General features: G+C 37.6%; 1 pseudogene; it reads right to left on the bottom strand.

Annotated features, from left to right (window-relative positions):
• LOC134335844 (zinc finger protein 271-like) overlaps positions 1–13,079 on the bottom strand; it is a 194,618-nt pseudogene extending 181,539 nt beyond the window's left edge.
• Between the last annotated feature and the right edge of the window lie 3,732 nt (positions 13,080–16,811).

Here is a 16,811-nt window from a genome sequence, read left to right as displayed (position 1 = left end):
TCCAATAGGAAGCAGGTAAATTATAAATAGTAGAGACAACATGACAGAGCCCTGAGAGACACCACTAGTAAATAGAAGATGACTATGTATGAAAGTTTCTGAGTTGAACATACTGTACAAGTCCAGAAACGTATGAATAAAACCAATCAAGCACAGTATCACTAAGACCAATATATGCTAGCCGATCCAATACCTTTTTTTTTTCAATTCACTTCCACTATTAACTGATAGCATTCACTTAAATCAGGCTCTAAACCTCCTGGTTCTACCCACCATTCACTCCACTATAGATAATCACATTATTTCCCAGTAATAGTTTAACCTAAAGATTTAAACTTTTATTATTACGATTTACTCATTAATTTAATAGGTTAATAACTTAATAATTATGTAATTTTATGTGTTATGTTTTAGAATAATTCAGAATATTGCGCTGTGAGTTTGATTCCCTGAGTGAGAGAAATAATCGACCTAACAAACTGATCTGTTATAATTCTGGATTTCCTGGTAATTTCCCTAAAAACTGACAGTGGTGCCTGTAGTTGATTATTAGCTATTAATTACACAGTATAATTCATTAATTGCAAACCTTTTTTCCCCAAAACTCACTCACTCACTCACTCACTCACTTACTCACTCACTCACTCACTCACTCACTCACTCACTCACTCACTCACTCACTCACTCACTCAGGGAGGATTTATATTTTATAATTTTATATTTAACTTGTTTGGTACAATCTGATGTGTCACACTTGTGTCTAAATGCTGATAAATTAGCAAAGCAGTTCCCACACTGTGAGCATCATTTCTGTAAAATGTGAATGCGCAGGTGTTTTTTTAGATATTCCGGTCGATTAAAACACTTTCCACACTGTGAGCACTGATACAGTTTCACTCCAGTGTGAATGTGCTGGTGTTTTGTCAGATAACTCTGTGTATTAAAACTCTTTTCACACTGTGAGCACTGATACGGTTTCTCTCCAGTGTGAATGCGCTGGTGTGTTTTAAGATGACTCTGACGATAAAAACTCTTCCCACACTGTGAGCACTGATACAGTTTCTGTGAATGCGTGTGAACGCGCTGATGTTCATTAAGATTACTCAATCGACTAAAACTCTTATCACAATGTGAGCACTGATACGGTTTTTCTCCAGTGTGAATGCGCTGGTGTTTTTTAAGACTACTCTGATGACTAAAACTGTTTCCACACTGTGAGCACTGATACGGTTTCTCTCCAGCGTGAATGCGCTGGTGTATTTTAAGTTGAATCTGTTGATTAAAACTCTTCCCACACTGTGAGCACTGATACGGTTTCTCTCCTGTATGAATGCGCTGGTGTGTTTTAAGATAACTCTGATTATAAAAACTCTTCCCACATTGTGAGCACTGATACGGTTTCTCTCCTGTATGAATGCGCTGGTGTGTTTTAAGAGCACTCTGATTATAAAAACTCTTCTCACACTGTGAGCACTGATACGGTTTCACTCCAGTGTGAATACGCTGGTGTACTTTGAGATGATACTGGCGATTAAAACTCTTTCCACACTGTGAGCACTGATATGGTTTCTCTCCAGTGTGAATGTGCTGGTGTCTTTTGAGAGCACCCTGGGTACTAAAGCTCCTCCCACACTGTGAGCAGGAATAAGGTTTCTCTCCAGTGTGAATGCGCTGGTGTATTTTAAGTTTACTCTGGGAACTAAGGCTCTTCCCACACTGTGAGCAGACGTTTCCTTCTTCCTGTGTGGGACTGAGAGAGGTGTTAATGCTGACAGTACCAGAGGACGTTTGCTGATTACTGGAGCTTCTGGTGGGCGTCAGATCCTCATGTTCAGTCTTAATCTTCACCAGCGCATCGTATTTATCATGGTTGCAGCTCTTGATGTGATTGTGGAGGTGATTTTGGGTTGTAGAGGAACGTGGACACGAGGAGCACGAGAAATCCTTGTTCAGTTCTGAAGCAGAAAATAATAAAATACATTTATAACATTATAAATAATAAAATACATTTATAACATTATAAATAATAAAATACATTTATAACATTATAAATAATAAATACATTTATAACATTATAAATAATAAATACATTTATAACATTATAAATAATAAAATACATTTATAACATTATAAATAATAAAATACATTTATAACATTATAAATAATAAAATACATTTATAACATTATAAATAATAAAATACATTTATAACATTATAAACAATAAAATACATTTATAACATTATAAATAATAAAATACATTTATAACATTATAAATAATAAAATACATTTATAACATTATAAATAATAAAATACATTTATAACATTATAAATAATAAAATACATTTATAACATTATAAACAATAAAATACATTTATAACATTATAAATAATAAAATACATTTATAACATTATAAATAATAAAATACATTTGTAACATTATAAATAATAAAATACATTTATAACATTATAAATAATAAAATACATTTATAACATTATAAACAATAAAATACATTTATAACATTATAAATAATAAAATACATTTATAACATTATAAACAATAAAATACATTTATAACATTATAAATAATAAAATACATTTATAACATTATAAATAATAAAATACATTTATAACATTATAAACAATAAAATACATTTATAACATTATAAATAATAAAATACATTTATAACATTATAAATAATAAAATACATTTATAACATTATAAACAATAAAATACATTTATAACATTATAAACAATAAAATACATTTATAACATTATAAATAATAAAATACATTTATAACATTATAAATAATAAACACTGTTAGTAAATGTTAAGAACAAAATGTGATTCATCTTGAATTAGGAATTTTCTGTTAGCAGTCTTCTGAGTAAAGCCGAGCGAGCTTATTGAATACTGGCCTCAAATCCAAAATGAAATATGGAACCATTGCAAGAACTGACGTATCTGTCAACAAGATCCTGGTCCTGGTTCGTTGGAAAAGGTGCTCACAGGCGTGTGGTCAGACAGCACCAGATGCTGGTCTGCAGGATGGTTCTGGAGGTGAGGAGGAGGAGGGAGGGTGAACCAAGGATCAGATAGGGGAAGGTAAAATAAGGAGACATGATAAATTTAGAGGTGAGACAGGCACTGGGTGGTGGTGAAGGGGAGCTAGACAACTGGGCAATGACCACAAAGTGGTGAAGCTAGGAAGGTACTTTGTGTAAAATCTGAACAGAAAAAGAAGAAAAGAAGATTTGGAGGTGAAATGCAGGACAGTTTAAGAAGGTGACTCTTGATGACTGCCAGATCAGACCATCTGATAATGTAAGAAGCCTTGGTGATGTCCTGGATAACCAGTTGACCTTCTCTCCTCATGTAGCCAACATGACAAGATGGTGCCGGTTCCTCCTCTACAACATCAGGAAGATTCGTCCATTTGTCTCCATGGAAGCTCCTCAGATTCTGGTCCAATCACTTGTAATCTCACGGCTGGACGACTGCAGCTCCCTCCTGGCAGGTGCTCCAATGTCCATTATTAAACTCTTACAGCTCATTCAAAATGCAGCTGCCCATCTGGTTTTTAACCAACCTAAACACTGCCACATCCTCACCCCACTGCTGCCACATCATCACCCCACTGCTGCCACACCATCACCCCACTGCTGCCACACCATCACCCCACTGCTGCCACATCATCACCCCACTGCTGCCACATCAACCCACTCCTGTGTTCTCTTCACTGGCTTCCTGTAGCTGCACACATTCAGATTAAAACACTGATGCTGGCCTACAAAGCCAAAATGGACCCCAAGCTACCTTTGTGGTCTAATCAAACCCCGCTCTGTACCGCGTAACCTCTGAGCAACTAGTCTCACTCGACTTGATCCTCCACCCAGGACTCGAGGAAGACGAGCATCAAGGTTCTGTAAGTCGCTCTGGATAAGAGCATCAGCTAAATGCCGAAAATGTAAATGTAAGTAGGAAGAGGCAGAGAGACAAAGAAGCAGGAGTACAAGAAAATGAGGTGAAGGTAAAGAAAAGGGTGTATGCTGAGCTACATGAGAAGTTGGACACTAGAGAAGGTGAAAAGAACTTGAAGCAATTGACCAGACAAGAGGAACAGAGCTGGAAAGGATATACAGCAGGTTAGAATGATAAAGTATGCAGATGAGCTGATGAATAAAAGTTAGATGAGAAATATTAAGACAGAGAGTGCCTTGAATTATCAAGGAGGACATGAGGGCAGCTATAAACAAAACGAAGGGTAAATAGGCGGTTGGCACAGACGGCATACCAGTGGAAGCATGGAAACCTTTAGGAGAGATGGCCGTGGAGTTTTTAAATAGATTGTTTAGCAAAATCACTGTGATCTGTAGCAGGAGAAGAGAGCGGGTTAAGTTGAGCCTGGAGAGATGGAGGTGAGATGGAGAGAAGTGGAACAAAAGTTAGGAGTAAATCTGCATGAATGTAAGGGAGGGTGGCACAAAGGGTAAAGAAAAGGATGAGGTGATGAAAGTAGAGAAGCTTCAAAACGTGGGGTCAAGTGTAATGTGGTGTGTGGTACAGAGTGCAAACAGAGTGGAGTGGATGGCATAGAGTGGCAGAAGTGATTTGTGATAGACGGGTATCAGCCAGAGTGAAGGCACCTGGGGAAAGTCGTAGTCCTTGGTGATGCGCTGTATCTAATGGTGGCTTTTAGACATCTTTCTTTTAGTGATCATGCATGAGACCAGAGACAGCTTTTTGGTCTGTTGGTCCTGGATTCTGTAAAGTTGCTCTTAGACAATGTCTACTGTAAAAAGCGCTATACAAATACATTAGAATTTAGTTGTAATAGTAGTACTTATAGTGGATGTTGTGATAGAATTGAAGGTTGTGATAGTGGTAGAATATAAAATATCTTACTGAGTTCATCTTCATCTTCAGTTTCTTCCTTCTTCACAGGCTTCATCTGGAAACCTCCACACTGTTGGTCCTCTGAGAAGAGCAGCTCCACAGAAGGGACGAGTTCCGGAGGGATTAAAGTTACTTCACCTGAAATTCATCAATATGTGAAGAAGAAACTCAACAACTAAAGGAAACTGAAGGTTGTGGGTTTGATTTTCCAATCACAAATGAATCCTAGTTAGATTAAATCTTAAATCCAGACTGGAGTGTATGAGAACAGGGCATTACGGTACAGTACAGGTTCTAATCCCACTATCCACTTTCTCTTATTATTTCTACTGATTAGTGATTCCAATACTAACTGTACTGTACCATACTGTACTGTACCATACTGTACTGTACCACACTGTACTGTACCATACTGTACTGTACTATACTGTACTGTACCACACTGTGCTGTACCTCACTGTAATGTACCATACTGTACTGTACCATACTGTACTGTACCACACTGTACTGTACCATACTGTACTGTACCACACTGTACTGTACCATACTGTACTGTACCTCACTGTACTGTACCTCACTGTACTGTACCATACTGTATCTCACTGTACTGTACCTCACTGTACTGTACCATACTGTACTGTACCTCACTGTACTGTACCTCACTGTACTGTACCATACTGTACTGTACCTCACTGTACTGTACCATACTGTACTGTTCCTCACTGTACTGTACCATACTGTACTGTACCTCACTGTACTGTACCTCACTGTACTGTACCATACTGTACTGTACCTCACTGTACTGTATCTCACTGTACTGTACCTCACTGTACTGTACCACACTGTACTGTACCATACTGTACTGTTCCTCACTGTAATGTACCATACTGTACTGTACCATACTGTACCTCACTGTACTGTACCATACTGTACTGTACCTCACTGTACTGTACCATACTGTACTGTACCTCACTGTACTGTACCTCACTGTACTGTACCATACTGTACTGTATCTCACTGTACTGTACCTCACTGTACTGTACCACACTGTACTGTACCATACTGTACTGTACCTCACTGTACTGTACCATGCTGTACTGTACCGTACTGTACCATACTGTACTGTACCACACTGTACTGTACCATACTGTACTGTACCACACTGTACTGTACTGTACCATACTGTACCATAATGTACTGTACCACACTGTACTGTACCATACTGTACTGTACCACACTGTACTGTACCTCACTGTACTGTACCATACTGTACTGTATCTCACTGTACTGTACCTCACTGTACTGTACCATACTGTACTGTACCTCACTGTACTGTACCATACTGTACCATACTGTACTGTACCATACTGTACTGTACCTCACTGTACTGTACCATGCTGTACTGTACCATACTGTACTGTACCACACTATACTGTACTGTACCTCACTGTACTGTACCATACTGTACCATACTGTACTGTACCTCACTGTACTGTACCATGCTGTACTGTACCACACTGTACTGTACCACACTGTACTGTACCATACTGTACTGTACCATACTGTACTGTACCTCACTGTACTGTACCATACTGTACTGTACCATATTGTACTGTACCATACTGTACTGTACCTCACTGTACTGTACCATACTGTACTGTACCTCACTGTACTGTACCATGCTGTACTGTACCACACTGTACTGTATCATACTGTACTGTACCTCACTGTAATGTACCATACTGTACTGTACCATACTGTACCTCACTGTAATGTACCATACTGTACTGTACCACACTGTACTGTACCATACTGTACTGTACCACACTGTACTGTACCATACTGTCTTACATTTACTTACAGAAGAAATCATCATCATCTTCCTCCTTTTTTGTTAGTTTCTTCTGGAATCCTTCATGTTGTAGAACCACAGGGGTGACGTGTCTCTTTTCTGCTGACTGCATTATTAAAGATCTAATAGACAGATGGATAGATAGATAGATAGACAGACAGATAAATTAATGTACTTTATTTATCATTAAAGGGAAATTAAAGGAAAATTTTTTAGACGGTTTTAACTGGCTGTTGTTATTGTTATGAATCAGGGCTGGGCGATATGGATCAAAAATAATATCTCGATATTTTTTAGCTGAACGGCGATATGCGATATTTATCTCAATATTTTTTCATCCCATAAGGTAATGACAAAAAGACACTTCTGAGACAAAGCTACATGTTCCAAATTTCATACAGGCACTTTTATTAACATTCAGCTGTAGATAAACATGAGAAATTGCTCAAAAATAAACTATTGGCATATATTAAATAATAACGCTCAAATAAAATAATGTTCTTTTCCTTTTACAAAAGACTCACAGCTGTGCAAATACTTTTTCACAGCACTGTATACTGTATATACTAGTGCAGGTCATAAAATTAGAATATCATGAAAAAGTTGATTTATTTCAGTAATTCCATTCAAAAAGTGAAACTTGTATATTATAGTCATTCATTACACACAGACTGATATATTTCAAATGTTTATTTCTTTTAATGTTGATGATTATAATTGACAACTAATGAAAACCCCAAATTCAGTATCTCAGAAAATGAGAATATTACTTAAGACCAAGACAAAAAAAGGATTTTTAGAAATGTTGGCCAACTGAAAAGTATGAAGATGAAAAGTATGAGCATGTACAGAACTCAATACTTAGTTGGGGCTCCTTTTGCCTGGATTACTGCAGCAATGCGGCGTGGCATGGAGTCCATCAGTCTGTGGCACTGCTCAGGTGTTATGAGAGCCCAGGTTGCTCTGATAGTGGCCTTCAGCTCTTCTGAATTGTTGGGTCTGGCGTATCGCATCTTCCTCTTCACAATACACCATAGATTTTCTATGGGGTTAAGGTCAGGCGAGTTGCTGGCCAATTAAGAACAGGGATACCATGGTCCTTAAACCAGGTACTGGTAGCTTTGGCACTGTGTGCAGATGCCAAGTCCTGTTGGAAAATGAAATCTGCATCTCCATAAAGTTGGCCAGCAGCAGGAAGCATGAAGTGCTCTAAAACTTCCTGGTAGACGGCTGCGTTGACCTTGGACCTCAGAAAACACAGTGGACCAACACCAGCAGATGACATGGCACTCCAAACCATCACTGACTGTGGAAAATTTACACTGGACCTCAAGCAACGTGGATTCTGTGCCTCTCCTCTCTTCCTCCAGACTCTGGGACCTTGATTTCCAAAGGTAATGCAAAATGTACTTTCATCAGAGAACATAACTTTGGACCACTCAGCAGCAGTCCAGTCCTTAGCCCAGGCGAGACGCTTCTGACGCTGTCTCTTGTTCAAGAGTGGCTCGACACAAGGAATGCGACAGCTGAAACCCATGTCTTGCATACGTCTGTGCGTGGTGGTTCTTGAAGCACTGACTCCAGCTGCAGTCCACTCTTTGTGAATCTCCCCCACATTTTTGAACGGGTTTTGTTTCACAATCCTCTCCAGGGTGCGGTTATCCCTATTGCTTGTACACTTTTTTCTACCACATCTTTTCCTTCCCTTCGCCTCTCTATTAATGTGCTTGGACACAGAGCTGTGTGAACCAGGGCTCTAGACTAACTTTTTGCACTGGTTGCACTGGTGCGCCCAACTTTTTTTCTTAGGTGCACCAGCACAAAAGTTAGGTGCACCCAAATTTTCGACCGCATCGCATTTAACACCGCAGTTTTACAGGTTCACTTTTTTTTTTTTAAATCACTGTCCACACAGGCAATATTGACTTGTAAATAACTAACAATCTGGTCAACATGGCCTCGTCTGATGATCTGTTTGCTGCTGCCTGCCACTGAAAGGCAGTGGGGAGAGGGGGACACTCGGGCAGTGCATTTATCGCGGCATGTAATGTGTTTTATAGATGCATTGGGCTTTTTCAGCCTTTCAATTCGAAATGTATTAGAACCAGACACAAATATACTATTGCCAGCCACTGTCTTCTTTACAGTTAATTATAGTATTACAGACTAATTATAGCACACTTATAAAAATTATAAAAATAATAATAGAGTAAATGTGTATGTATGTGTGTATATCTATTTATGTGTGTGTGTATATTTAAAATTATATGTATATGTTTGTGTGTGTGTGTGTGTGTATGGGGCTCTAGAGTGTTAGAGTGTAATCTTAAATGCAGTGCATTATATTATCGGCTTTACTGAATCTTTTACACAGATTCCCAAAATCGCTTGCGGTGCACTCACTGTGTATTTTGACTACATGTATTGTAATATATTATGGTCTTTTAGTTATTTTTATATTTTACTTAACAAAAATATTGTCGTGTTTTTACTTTCACTATCGCCACACTTTACCGCTAGCATTAGCCCCTTGCTACTGTAGAGGGTCGGCTCACCTAGCCGCTGTCCGGTGGGGATGCTGCGGGTCTTTTGCTGTGCGGTGGTGGAGGTGTGGGAATAAAGGCACACGACAGGGTCGAGTCACTTTAACTGTTTAGTCAGGACTTAAGTGAGCGTTACAACACTTTACACCGCCGAGCTCCAGAACCCGAACTTCCATTCTGGGGACATCCGGCGAGTCTCATATACAAAACTAAACTTACTGCAGAACGTCCGAACGCACGTGTATAAACCTGGTGCTGCATTCTGATTGGCTGAGCTGAATGTCGCTCACATATCACCGCTACAATAATGTCCCGCCCTTCACTATCTCTGATTGGTTTAGACCATGTTATTGGCCTAATGTGTGTCTGTTGTTTTTTTTTTCCCCTCAGATGCCTGGTCGCACCGGTGCGACCTGAGATTTTTTTTAGTCGCACCATTGAGAAATTAGGTCGCATGTGCGACCAAATTGGTCGCACTCTAGAGCCCTGTGAACAGCCAGCCTCTTTAGCAATGACCTTTTGTGTCTTGCCGTCCTTGTGCAAGGTGTCAATGGTCGTCTTTTGGACAACTGTCAAGTCAGCAGTCTTCCCCATGATTGTGTAGCCTACAGAACTAGACTGAGAGACCATTTAAAGGCCTTAAATGTGTTTTGAGTTAATTAGCTGATTAGAGTGTGGCACCAGGTGGCTTCAAAATTGTACCTTGTCACAATATTCTAGTTTTCTGAGATACTGAATTTGGGGTTTTCATTAGTTGTTAGTTATAATCATCAACATTAAAAGAAATAAACATTTGAAATATATCAGTCTGTGTGTAATGAATGAATATAATATACAAGTTTCACTTTTTGAATGGAATTACTGAAATAAATCAACTTTTTCATGATATTCTAATTTTATGACCTGCACTAGTATATATATACAGTGTAGGGCTGGGCGATATGGATCAAAAATTATATCTCGATATTTTTTTCTGAATGGCGATATACGATATATATCTCGATATTTTTTTTATCCCATAAGGTAATAACAAAAAGACACTTCTGAGACAAAGCTACATTTTCCAATTTTTTTACAGGTACTTTTATTAATATTTATGCTGGGGAAGCTTCACACAAGAATTATTTTTCCTTAAAAAAAAAAGAAAAAAAAAGAAAAGAGCTATTCTAAGAAAAGTAGTTTTCTAAGGCATCTCCTGTTGTGTAATGTGAATCACAAATATATTGTCTGGTCCTTTAAGAATGTTAAGTGCACTATAGGGTGCAGGGAGCAAGTGTGTAGGGAAGATGTTGGAATGACACGGTTTCCGGCTGAGCTTGTGCGACATTAAAAGTAAAACCCCGTTAAAGTAAACCCCTCTTTAACCCCCCACCCCCCCATGTTTGGACTTTATACATTATTTTATGTATATGTCGCCACAACATTAACATTAACATTAATATTTTCTTTTACTGTATAGAACTCAGTTCTGTAATACAGGCAGAACTAATCGTTCATGTTACTGTGTAACTATTACAACATTTAATGTATTTTAATCAGCGTTCTGCTTCATGCACTTTATTATTATTTAACAGCTTTATTTGTTGTTTAATTGCTGTTTGCTCCTTGTTTACTGCAGAGTTAGTTCATGCAATTTAATAATGTTTGGTTGTTTATTGGCCGACAACAAGAAATACTATAATAGAAGATAAATAAATAAATGACGTGTCGGACGTCGGGCGATCGTCCAGTATAAACTAACACGACCACGTACAACATCCAGTACAGAAATCACCCCCCATAATGTTTGTATTTACAGATAGAGCAAATATATGCACATCACATATACAAACACAAGAGTCAGAACAACAGGAGACGCACCGTTACGTTATTATTACTTTCTCAACACTTGCATGATTTATACTGTTTATATATGAAGTAAATACGTGCATGTCAGCGTGTGCATGCGCTTGTATTGGTTTTTGAAACGAATAACGACTCGTTTTCTTGTTTTTTAACTTTGGGATTTGAAGTGAAAAACGAATGAAGGTACACGGAGCTGGAACCTTTTGTCTGGACTTGTTTTCGGCATTCTCTACAGAATACGTTATTCTGCTGCTCATCTGACACTTTGAATTCGAACCATCTCCAAATAATTCCAAAAAGAGTCATTATTTTTCTTTTTAGTAAGCAGCTCCTCCTCGATAGCTTCTGTCATGTCTTTATCCGTCTCCATGCTACCGCTGCCTGCAGGACTTACTGGTGAAGCGGTGGGGAGAGAGGCGGGGCGAGTTGTGTTCAGTGAGGGAGAGGGGCGGGGCAGTGAGGGAGAGGGGCGGGGGGCGGGGCAGTGAGGGAGAGGGGCGGGGCAGTGAGGGAGAGGGGCGGGGCAGTGAGGGAGAGGGGAGGGAGAGGGGCGGGGCAGTGAGGGAGAGGGGCGGGGCAGTGAGGGAGAGGGGCGGGGCAGGTGAACATGTGCAGAGACAAACTGGGAGAAGAGAAAGACGAACTGTCGGATCTAACTGGAACGCAACATTTATATTGATATATGCGATATTGTCTTATCTTATATCGCGTATGAAAATATATCGATATTTTTAAAATATCGATATATCGCCCAGCCCTAATACAGTGTATCACAAAAGTGAGTACACCCCTCACATTTCTGCAAATATTTAAAAAAATATTTTAGAAATGTGAGGGGTGTACTCACTTTTGTGATACACTGTATATACTGTATATATATTTTCTACCACCTTTTAGCGCATCCAACTGTTCAATTTGCATCGTGCTTCCTCTCTGTCTATACGGGTTAGCTTCAATCACCTCCGTCAGGGCAGGGTTCGGCATAGACAGAGAGGAAGCACGATGCTAATTGAACAATTGGATGCGCTAAAAGGGGAGAAAAAGGGGTAAAATAAATTAAAAAAAAAAAAAACTCGATATATCGCCCAGCCCTATTATGAACTGAAGCTACTGTGGCACCAGGCAGCATCGAGAGTACCTGTTGAGTTTGGTACCTGGAAAGGTTTCTTCCTTGTAATAACACGTTAACTATCTTTCTGGAATAAGTCATTAAAGTATGAGGCTCCCGATCATTTGTGCATCAACACTTTATTTCTTTCTTCATCAAGCTAGTACACAATTAAAGATGCTCGCTTACACTTTTCACCTGACTGTGATTATAAAACTGTACAAACCTCCTGTAAACAAAGTTCATCTGTAAACAAAGTTCATCTGTAAACAAAGTTCAACTGTAAACAAAGTTCAACTGTAAACAAAGTTCAACTTTAAACAAAGTTCATCTGTAAACAAAGTTCAACTGTAAACAAAGTTCATCTGTAAACAAAGTTCATCTGTAAACAAAGTTCAACTGTAAACAAAGTTCATCTGTAAACAAAGTTCATCTGTAAACAAAGTTCAACTGTAAACAAAGTTCAACTATAAACAAAGTTCAACTGTAAACAAAGTTCAACTTTAAACAAAGTTCAACTATAAACAAAGTTCAACTGTAAACAAAGTTCAACTGTAAACAAAGTTCAACTGTAAACAAAGTTCACCTGTAAAAAGTTCATCTGTAAACAAAGTTCAACTGAATCATGTGTGATGCTAACAGTTAGCAGAACAGCTAGCAGTTTGTGTGTTTAAATGAAACTGGAGTTAAATCTCCTCAAATCCTCACAGTGATGTTTTATTATGAACTCTAGTTTTATTATTAATTAGAATGTAGTAATAATTAAAAATAAGGGTTATAATTAAATACATATTTTACTTACAGATGAGGCTCTACAGTACAAACACAGCAGCTTCTTGTTCTTCTGATGAGGTTTAATGGCGGTTGGCAAAACAACTTAAGACGCACCAGCGCCACCAACTGGACTGGAGTTGAACAGCAGCTTAGCAGTAATAAACCTCCATTAGCCCTGTATCTCTCAGGTAGCTTTAGAGAGGACTACAGTCAGTCCTAGACGTTCTTCCAAGCAGTTTCTCTAATGTCATGTTTTGTTTTCCAACATGTTTCTCTAACTCTGTTCTTTCTTTCTGATACGTTTTGTAATCTGATAATCTGAGTTTGACTGTTTCCTGTGTATTACAGTGTTACAGAGTCCAGTGGGGTGATTCTCTATTCTGCAATATGGAGTAATTTTTTACCAGTGTACCAACAGAACTGAGGTAAACAAAGTTCAACTATAAACAAAGTTCAACTGTAAACAAAGTTCACCTGTAAACAAAGTTCAACTGTAAACAAAATTAAACTGTAAACAAAGTTTAAAAAACTTGTGATTGTGTAAAACAAAAAATAAATCAGTTTCGCTCAATTGATTTATTTTGCTGGATTGGTTCAAATGAATCGGTTCATCAGTACTGAATCATGCGTGATGCTAATAGTTAGCGGAGCAGCTAGCAGTTTGTGTGTTTAAATGAAACTGGAGTTAAATCTCCTCAAATCCTCACAGTGATGTTTTATTATGAACTCTAGTTTTATTATTAATTAGAATGTAGTTATAATTAAATATAAGGGTTATAATTAAATACATATTTTACTTACAGATGAGGCTCTACAGTACAAACACAGCAGCTTCTTGTTCTTCTTATGATGTTTCATGGCGGTTGGCAGAACTTAAGACGCACCAGCGCCACCAACTGGACTGGAGTTGAACAGCAGCTTAGCAATAACAAACCTCCATTAGCCCTGTATCTCTCAGGTAGCTTTAGAGAGGACTACAGTCAGTCCTAGACGTTCTTCCAAGCAGTTTCTCTAATGTCATGTTTTGTTTTCCAACATGTTTCTCTAACTCTGTTCTTTCTTTCTGATACGTTTTGTAATCTGATAATCTGAGTTTGACTGTTTCCTGTGTATTACAGTGTTATAGAGTCAAGTTCAACTGTAAACAAAGTTCAACTGTAAACAAAGTTCAACTATAAACAAAGTTCAACTGTAAACAAAGTTCAACTGTAAACAAAGTTCAACTATAAACAAAGTTCAACTGTAAACAAAGTTCAACTGTAAACAAAGTTCAACTATAAACAAAGTTCAACTATAAACAAAGTTCAACTGTAAACAAAGTTCAACTATAAACAAAGTTCAACTGTAAACAAAGTTCAACTGTAAACAAAGTTCACCTGTAAACAAAGTTCAACTGTAAACAAAGTTCAGCTGTAAACAAAGTTCAACTGTAAACAAAGTTCAACTTTAAACAAAGTTCAACTGTAAACAAAGTTCAACTGTAAACAAAGTTCACCTGGGGGGTATTCCAGAAAGCGGGTTTAACAAACTTTAAACTTAACCCTGAACTCCGAGTTGACTTATCTCACCGTGTCATAGCCGGAGTTTTCGGTTCCAGAAAAGCGGTTCAGGGTTAGATTACTCAACTCTGAGTAGATTGAACCCAGCAGAAGCGCGTTCACAGTTAACTATAAACAGGCATTCTCAATGGAGTGGCGATAAATGGATTTATCATGGATGTGAATGAAAGAAAAAGTAGTCCGTAATATTTTACACCAATAGAACTGTTTATTTTAATGTTTGCATGTGCAGATCATGAAAATGTTTTGAATGTAAAAGTAATACAGCATCGTCCGTAAAAAAAAGATGTCGCAAATGGCAAAAAAAAAAGTTAGTTAAATGTGAGTTAATGCGTGAGTTTAAATTCAATAAAAAAAACTTGTTGAAACATAATTCAACATTTATCAGAAGGATAGGGCAAAATTTTTAATATGTCAGTTTATCACGATTTTACACGTTTTTTCCCTTTCATTTACTCAATCTAGGTGTAATCCAAGTGGAATCAGATGCACATGGCAGCAGATAAAAATAAAATACAAAAACTGTCTATGTTCAAGGCATGTTTATTACATGTAAATCATTAGTTTGTAGTGCATAAACTGTGGAATATTAAGAACTGCATTGGTGCAGTCTGAACACTTTTTATTGCCATCTCTCCAGTGATTGGTGGTGTGGTTTTGAGCCTCCTGCAATTGTTAGTGATCTAAATGTCCCTAGATCCTGATGAATATAAATAATATTCTTTAATCCCAAAAAAAAAAAAAAACACTGTTGAAGGACGATAGAGAAACCATCTCCTCTGCCTCAAGGTGGGATGATACTGGGAGGCCTATAGAGGTACAGGATATGTTGAACATAGAGCATGGCATTTCATTTGATCTACCATGGTAATGTGTATGACTGTCCTCTAACAGAATGTAATGGACAGTCCCGAATCAGATGAGGGACCATCCACCTCCAAAGCTCAGCTTAGAACAGTAAAAATGTCTTACCAAATATATGAAATATTGAGAACACAAAAAGCTATGTTTGATCATAACATGCTATTTTTGCCTTTTTCTTTCAAGTTGGGTGTAAATGATCTATACAAGGTCCATCTGGAGAAACAAATTGCAAAGTGTGATCCTCAGGTGGAGCATATAAAACAGACAAGGCTAGAAATTCAGTTGCTTGAACTTAAGATGGGTGTCAGTGCGAAGGGTGTATAAATATAAATGTTCTCATTAAAGATTAAGGACAAGGATATGAACTTGTTGCACTGTTTTATTTTCAGTGATCATGCACAGAGCCTGACCATTTGGCTTCAATATTTGTAATGTGGGTAGCATCACATAAGATCTTGATGGAGAACAGTAAGTTGCAGAATGTGTATTAAATGTTACTCTGTTTTATTTAAAACATTTGTTTATTTTTTAAGATAATGGTCACTACCTGTACGTGGAGGGATATTCTGTCTGCTGTTCACCTAATCCTTTTCATTTTCTGCTGGTGCTTTAATGGGAATGTGGGCTCCATCCATGCAGCCACTAACCCTTGGGAATCCTTAAGATGGTGCAGAGCAATTTTTTTTTATTACTTTTCAGTTTTTATCTTTATTATTAAAGACAAACCTGCTATTCTGTGGCATTCATCTTTGATGTTTATTACAGACAAACAAGAGTTTCAGTGCTAGGCATACTTTTTGGATGGACCAACATACAAAAAACGGAGAGCAATGCATAAAGTCTGCAAAGAAGTGAGGGCTGATCCACAATGTAATATTGCAAATGTGTAAAAAATAATACTTGAATAGACCCATAACAGGGCAGTTGCAACATTCATCGATATGTAGTAAAATCATTCTTTGACATAATTTTGCAAAGACTTTCTTGTGTACAGATAGGGTTTTCATTCATTAATGTGACTGTATATATACATATATAGGCCCTGTTTTAAGTAACAATCATGTTTGGGGTTAATTACTACAATTAATTTGAACCACAAATTATTTTAGCTTACTAAACTGTGTGTGTGTTAAAGGTATTCTATATTAATCCATAACATTCCATTCATAATGTTATAATTAATGTTATAACAAGCCTTTTTATTAATATTGTGATTAATAATGTTGCAACCGTCCCCACTCTCGCCGAATTGACTGACAAAAAACGGAAAGGTTCGCAGAGAAATTAATCGGGAAATGACTAATCTGAGTTTAATGACTCGTTTCCGATTAAGATCTCTTCGAATAATTAGCACGTCGGGATCCACTGGATC

The sequence above is a fragment of the Trichomycterus rosablanca genome, chromosome 2 (assembly GCF_030014385.1).
Source record: "Trichomycterus rosablanca isolate fTriRos1 chromosome 2, fTriRos1.hap1, whole genome shotgun sequence".
NCBI lineage: Eukaryota > Metazoa > Chordata > Actinopteri > Siluriformes > Trichomycteridae > Trichomycterus > Trichomycterus rosablanca.
Note: the sequence above shows the minus strand (reverse complement) of the source record. Positions and strands in the feature narration are given on the sequence as shown.